This window comes from Eptesicus fuscus, chromosome 10 (assembly GCF_027574615.1).
Source record: "Eptesicus fuscus isolate TK198812 chromosome 10, DD_ASM_mEF_20220401, whole genome shotgun sequence".
In the NCBI taxonomy this organism is placed as follows: domain Eukaryota; kingdom Metazoa; phylum Chordata; class Mammalia; order Chiroptera; family Vespertilionidae; genus Eptesicus; species Eptesicus fuscus.
In genome coordinates, this window is record NC_072482.1 from 48,173,572 (window position 1) to 48,181,573 (window position 8,002).

The 8,002-nt window shown below is 34.1% G+C and overlaps 1 pseudogene; it reads left to right on the forward strand.

The window, feature by feature from the left end:
* The first annotated feature begins 5,459 nt into the window (after positions 1-5,459).
* On the forward strand, positions 5,460-6,201 carry LOC129150504 (40S ribosomal protein S6-like; annotated as a pseudogene).
* Positions 6,202-8,002: the final 1,801 nt, after the last annotated feature.

Sequence of the window (8,002 nt, forward strand, 5' to 3'; positions counted from 1 at the left end):
CCCCAAACAATCTTTCTTGAGGAAATTTTGATTCCTTTCTACATTTCTCAAATCATTTTTTTAAAATATAGCTTGTATGATTAGAAATGAATAATTTAGAATTTGGAATTGTTTAATAAATAGGCTTTCAAATTTCTTAGTGACAACTCCCCAAAGTCTGAACTAACTTTTATAATTTTATGACCAAAGGGCATTTATATGACTCCTTCCTCCTGAATATAATAAAGTAATTTTAGGTCATATAAAGAGTAAGTTAGAAAAATCTGAACTTACTAAAATTGAAGTACTAAAATTGGAACACCTTAAGTCTAAAGTTTGTAAATAGTTATTAAAAACTTTCATTTATCAAATATAATACATGAGCTCTTATTTGGAAACTGAAGTAGTTTAGGATATTATTAAAATTCTTTAAAATGTTTTGTCATGTCATGGGCCACCCAGAGCCATCCGACTTGTATACTAATTATTTTTTCTTGGCTACATGCTGTTTTAATTACATTCATTATTTCTGTCATTCTGCAAAATCTTATGCATGGAAGTGCTGGTGGCCTGGTGCATAACCATTGCTTTTTCCTGCTGTGCTAATGGCTTAAGTCCAAGCTGAGGTGCAAATGAAATGAGTTTAGAAGGCTGAATTTGGCTCCCAGTTAATTTACTTCACAAATCTCCTACCTACTTTTTTTTTTTTTTGGTCATAAGTTGGCTCAATTACAAACCTATGTTCATAAAGGATTCAAAAGTTAGGCTGAAATTTGTAAACTTTATCCTTAGTGATTGTCAATGATGTTGTCAGTAGGAAGCTCAAGGAGGAGAAATTTCTGCAAAATCAACAAAAAAAGATTTTAAATGTATCATAATTCTTATTGAAAATTAAGTGTGTTTTAGCAAAAAGAAATAAAGTAGGAGTAAAAAATTCAGTAATGTTAAAGAAAAATTGTGTCAGAAATAATTTTGCAAACTTGTCATATAAGAAATTTTCAGTTATATATGGTTAAAAGTATTCATCCTGATGCTTTTTTACTTTTTTAAATTTTGGAATGTTCTGTCTTTGTTATGCATCATGGTTCATTCTTTTGCTTTCTATTTTCTAAATGGAATGGCAACATAACCTGAAAATTTTCCCAAATCATAACAATTCATAATCATAACCTGGCTCTCTGACATAAAATATCTCAATAAAAATTAATAAGTGTAATCACAACTAAATATTTTCAATGAATATAAAATATATTTAAAAAGTGTTCATCCATATATTTTGCATCACTTATAAACTGTGTAGTAATTCATAGTATATATCTATATGTATCAAATTTAAAATGTCGCCTCTTTTAGGAATCCAACAATAATTGGCATATACAAAAGATGCTCCACTCTTATGTTAAATGATTAAAACCAAAGTCAGAAATCCCTTTTATTTTGCCTCTAAAGCATATTTTATTCAATACATAATATCTGAAGGCTTTTTAATATTTGTTTCATTTGCTTTGCAAATAGAGTCTTCAGTGCGCATTGTTTATTTTAATAAAAGAAATATGTAAATTATGACCTCTGCTCTCTAGAAATTAACTTTCAAAGTTGCAGGAAATAAGCACACACATATTAATCATACAAGATTATCAATTTTATGTTATAGTTATTTTTATTTTTTGTTTGTTGGTACTTATAGTGAACAAGAACTTCATGTATAAAAATAAGGCATTGAAATAAAATTGGAGACATTTTTCAGAAAAATGAAACAGGTTCTAAGAAATGATTTTAAATAAAATTCAGTAGTGTTAGTTGGCCTACTGAAATGGGCAATGACATTAAAAAAGAAAAGATAGATAAAAAATAAATATACCAAAAATAAATGTCTAAAGAAGATTTCAGAATTCTATTATTAGAATTACAAAATACTAGTAGTATATGTTCACTCTTTCTAAATCTCCATGAGATCACTCCTGTCTTGGTAAAGTTGTCCATTGCATCCACCTTCTGGGCTTCCCTTTATATGACGAGAAAGACTATAGCATTCCAAGCAGGCAGCCAACCACAGGCTTGAGTCACCTTATGCCGACTTAGAGAAAAAACTGAACTAATTCCTCTAAGTATGGTTAATCAGATATCAAAGCATCATTGTCATATCTCCATGCTTATTTAATACAAGTTGAACTCCAGTGTGGCTCATGGGTTGAATGTAAACCTATGAACCAGGAGGTCACAAGTAGGTTTCCCGTCAGGGCACATGCTCAGGTTGCTAGCTCCATCCCCAGTAAGGGGTGTGCAGGAAGCAATCAATGGTTCTCTCTCATCATTGTGATTTCTATCTCTCTCTCCCTCTCCCTTCTTCACTGAAATCAATAAAAAAAAAAAATATATATATATATATATATATATATATATATAAAAAGTTGAACTCCTTAACAACTGAAAATTAATAATAAAGAACATCATACTTAAATTCTACAGAATTTGGCTTTACACTGTGTATACATACCTATATATAATTGTGTTTCCATTTCATTATCTTTAATTACTATCATTTATTGCTTAACTTAACCTTGGTTTTCTCCCAGGCTACGGTGGATTTAACTCACCCTAATTCTCATTAAGTGAGCCTCTACTAGTATAATGAATCCAGTATGCTTCAGTGTATCCAGTGAACTTGGTCTTAAAAGTCCTTGCTATAGGCTTCAACTCAACCTTTGATCTTGATCTGAAAAAGAAGACCATTAAATGTTTACAATCTCTTTGGTGAAGATCACATGTGTCCTTGGAATTACTCTGCTTTTCTCTACGTTCTCCTTTGCCAGTACATTGCAAAAGAATAAAGAAACAAAAGCCATATGGTAGTGTGGCAGCATTGTTGTTGAAAAATCGGATGCTTCCCTCCTACCAATGAACGTGTCCTATGAATTGATCTTGGGAGTTGAGTTTTCTGTTTTAGGAGCATTTTGTCAGATCTCTCTCTTTTCTTTCTTTCTCTATTATAGAGAACTAGAGGCCCGGTGCACGAAATTGTTAAACTAGGGTCCCCTCAGCCTGGCCTGCACCCTCTCGCAGTCTGGGAGCCCTCAGGGGACATCCTTAGTGCTGCCTCAGAGGCGGGAGAGGTTCCTGCCACTGCCGATGTGTTCACCAGCCATGAGCCCAGCTTCTGGCTGAGTGGTGCTCCCGCTGTGGGAGCGCACTGACCACCAGGGGCAGCTCCTGTGTTGAGCATCTGCCCCCTGATGGTCAGTGCATGTCCTAGCGACCATTCATTCCTCCGTTTGGTCGATTTGCATAATAGACTTTTATTATATAGGATGGCTACCTAATGGTTTTCTCCACCTAAAGTCTGTCCCTCTGTAAGTCACATAAATTTCTAGTCTGGCCTATGAGTAAAATTCTTTTCTAATATAAAAATATAAAGTTATGGAAAATCACTTTAAACTATAACTTTTAAAAATCCATATCCACTAGGTATTAAACATTTTTACAATAGAAATAGAAAATGGTTTTTCCTTATACTCTCAAATTGATATTTTTAATCATTCTATAGCAAATTGATCCTTAAATGCAATTAGTCACACACACACAAATCTGCTTTTAAAAGCCTTTATACACTCATTTTTCTACTTGAATTCCTCATAATAGATTATCATGCTTTATTACAACACTTTTACTTCCCATGTACTTTCAAGTCTATTATCTAATTTTATGTAAAGCACTTCTGATAGGTAGGTATAGAAAGGTCATTTAATCCCCATTTTATAACCGAAAAAAGAAAAAGAGTATAGAGAAGCTAAATGACTTGCCCAAGGCCATGTACATCTTTGCTGTAATTCTGTACAAGAATGACTTTGGAAGAAACAGGCACCAGTTCAGACAATGCTTAATCTAATCCCCCAGCAGTTGAGACTGATGGAAAACTAAAAATAAGCTAAAACTAAATATTTTATAGAAAATTAACCCTGTAAGTTCATAATTTAATAAAAATGATGAGAAGATAAGTGCCTCTCTAAGCATTGTCTCTCATTTACAAACAAATGATTTAAGGGGAAACAACAACAATCTGTGGTTATAGCAGATACTGAAACAGCACAAAAAGATGACTAACAATGCAAAATAGTATTTGAACATCTTGGTCACATAAAACTGCACAATTGTCCTCTGCATATATATCATTAAAGTTATGTGATGCTTTATAAGTATTTAATTTTAACAAAATTGAGTTTGTTTTCAACTAATAGTAAATCAAACATTTATGTTAATTTAAAGATAGCATGTTAATAACCCTTTACTATTTCATCTGTATTTCACTGTAAAGACAAAATAAAATAGCACCCATCTCTCTTTTTATACAGTATATTACCTGTATGCTTTATTTAAAAAACAAATAATAACAATTTTATTGCAACTAAGAGATTAGATGTCAACTTTTTGCGTGTATCAAGATGCTGGCAAGAAATAGGTCCAGAGCTGGGTGGAGTTTACAAGGAGATGACTTACCCCGGGCTGGTTTCACAGAATGAAGTGGCTTAAGTAAAGGTTCAATAAAGATGAGAAAAAGAATCAGTAGTTACATAATATTTTTAACTGAAATGTTTTAGAATTCTTATTTACCTTGAGTGAGCGTGAAACATGAATCAAATTTGGAAAAGCAAAGGAAATACAGTATGTGATAAACATAGGATAAAGCTCCTCATTATTTTTAGGATGTCAAAATGCTTCTTGTTCCTCTTGCCACCTTTCAAAGTCCTATGGGAACTTTATAAGTAACAAAATTTAGAAAGGTTTAGGTGGGAGGAAAATCTTGAAACTCATCAAAGCTATCACTAACTGCTGAACACTCTGAGTTTAATAATAGTACTAAGTTAAATAAGAATCCTAGAAGATTTAAATTTGTTCATTCAAATATTTTGGTGTCATTAACCATTAGATGTTAATATCACTCTTCCAAAATTGGATATGGAGCTTGAAGTCTTTTTGGATTGAACGAATAAAACAAATAATCATGTAGATAATTAAATATTAAAAATTGTGATTAGGCTATAGAGAAAAACTTCAAGTGCTAGAAAAACATAGGACATAGAAACTCATCTTGGCTGAGGAAACAGTAATTTTAAGGCGAAGGGGAGAGAGGGATGAGGAAAGGCAGAGTGATCAAGAAAACTTTTCGGCAAAGGGAAAGCATATACACACGGCCTCTATTTATAAGGGATCTGTGTTCAAATCATCTGGAGAATCTTAAGAGTTTGGAAAGAGTTATAAGCAGGATGAGCGGCAGAGTCAGATTTCATGTTTAAAAATCACTCTGACATCTTTGTTTTCAATGAGGGCACAAGTGTAAGTGAGGAGACTAGCTAGGTGCCTCCGGTAATAGTATACATGAGCGGTGATGCTATTTTAAACTAGGAGAGGGGGTTAATCAAGAAGGATTGAAAGAATTCTTTTTTTGTGTGTGTGGCATTTTGGAGGTGGTTGCCTGCTTCAGGATGAAGCTGAAGATCTCTTTCCCAGCCACTGGCTGCCAGAAACTCATTGAAGTGAATGATGAACACAACTTCATACCTTTTATGAGAAGCGTATGGCCACAGAAGTTGCTGCTGATGCTCTGGGTAAAGAATGGAAGGGTTGTGTGTTTCCAGTCAGTAGTGGGAATGGCAAACAAGGGTTCCCCATGGATCCCAATGTCTTGATCTATATGGCCATGTCACTCATTGCTGAGTAAGGGGCATTCCTGTTATATCCAAGAAGCACTGGAGAGAAAAAGTACAAATCTCTTCGGGGTTGCATTGTGGATGCCAATCTAAGTGTTCTCAAGTTGGTCATTGTAAAATTAGGAGGAAAATATATTCCTGGCTTCACTGATATTACTGTGCCTTGTGGTCTGGGGCCCCAAAGATCTAGCAGAATCGGCAAACTTTTCCATCTATCTAGAGAAGATGTTGCCTGTCAATATGTTGTGAGAAAGCCCTTAAACAAAGAGGGCAATAAGTTTAGGACCTGAGGTTCATCATCCTATTATTCCATGTGTCCTGCAACACAAATGTTGGCATTATTGCTCTGAAGAAACAACTTTACTACAAAAAATAAGGAAGAGGCCACAGAATATGCTAAACTTTTGGCTAAGAGAATAAAGGAGGGCAAAGGATAAAAACAGTTACAGATTGCCAAGAGATGAGGCTGTCCTCTCAGAGAGCTTCTACTTCTAAATCAGAGTCCAGTCAAAAATGAGATTTCCTAAGAATAAAAAATAAATAAGAACAAACATAAAAAAGGATTGAAAGAAATTTATTTTTAATCTATATTGTACTTTTTTGACAAAACTGGCCTCATGAATAAAATTAAAATTTTCTTCCTGGAATACATGCAACAAAACAAAACAAAAATTACAAAAAATCCCTAAAAATAAAAAAATAAATTTTAATGCAATAAAATTAGTAAAATGTGACATATACTTACTACAAATTTTGAAGTACTTACTTAAGATAATATGAATATGGAATGATATATTTTTAAAATCATGGGTGGCTTACTCCAAATTTTCATTTATAAGTAACTTTTCACTTCTATGTTCCTTTTTCTACTAATTTTTATGTGGGATGGAGGTGAAAACTGATGTTAGAGCTGTGGATGAAAAGGGGCCACATGCTAACCTGACTAATCAGGGTAGGCCTGCATGGCGGCTTTGCAAGCACAAAGACTTTAAGTAACCACAAAGGATGGTCTGAAATTAAAACCTTTTAATTAAAAAGCAGTTTATAGTGGGTAGTCATGTCCTAGGCCAGTATCTTCCCTGACAGAGATCAGCTTCGATGTTTACTGAGCCTATTGTCTTTTTGCATCTAAGATAACATATCTGTGGAATGTCAGGATAACTTAAAACTTCTTTTTTCCCAGACCTTCTGGGGCACAACAAATGATGCCAGGATGCAGACCACAAAATCTCTCATTGTTATTGTTATTTGTTCATTGTTGGCTGTTAACTATCTTATGCTCACTTATGTAAAAGAAGCATTTTACTTTTTATCTAATCCCAGAGGTTTTTTCATTTTGCTTTCTCCCACTCCCCTAATCTATCACCAATGGATTTCATGTAACTCACTTACCTCTCCTCCTTTGATGGTAATTTATAAAAATAGGCGAAAGACCACCATTCACTGGAGCATTATCCCAATATGTTGAGATTCTGCTTACTGGCAATTATCAACAGTTTGGCTCAAATAAACTCACAAAAATTCTGTACAGGTTTCAATGTTTTCTTATGTTAACAGAGGCAATACATTTACAAATGCATTAGAGCTCCTTTGAAAAAAAAAATAATATTAGTCACCAAGATTTGTCACTTCAACCAAAGCAGAAAGTCTAAAGTTGTAAGAACTTTGCGTTGCTTCTTTCTAGTACGGAGAGTTCTCTGTCTGCAAGTTGCCAAGCATCTCTCCTAAATGTGAGGACTTTCTCCCAAGTAGGGGCAACCTTTCTTCTCACCTCTTTTCCCTGCCCCCAGTGCATCAGGACTCTACAAAGAGGCGTTGCAACCAGCTACAGCTCATCATGTGAGTGGAGTTGTGATAAGATTGAACAGAGATGGTGCCCAGTAAAGTAGGCTTTTTGCATGACAACTTAGACACAGGAAAGAACTCTATAGAAATGAAATTCTCTTCTTGAGATTGTCTTTCAGACTAATAGATCACAGAGCTGATATATGCAAATCTATATCAATCGAACTTTCAGATTAATAACTGAAACAATAATTGACATTTACTTGGCAGTGTTTGAAGTACCTTATCTGTTTTGCTCCTCAAGACAATGCTACGAGGAAATCAGTATTATGATTCCTATTTGATAGAAGTGAAAACTGAGGCAGAGAACAATTCAGTAAACATATATAGCCACATAGATAGTTAATGGTAGAATAAGACACTGAATCCAGTGGTCTGTCCTGAGCTCATACTCTACACCAATATCAGAAAATGTCTTACTGGGGAAGGTTCAAAGGGCATCCAAGCAAAAGTAAGAAAACAAAATGTGCATG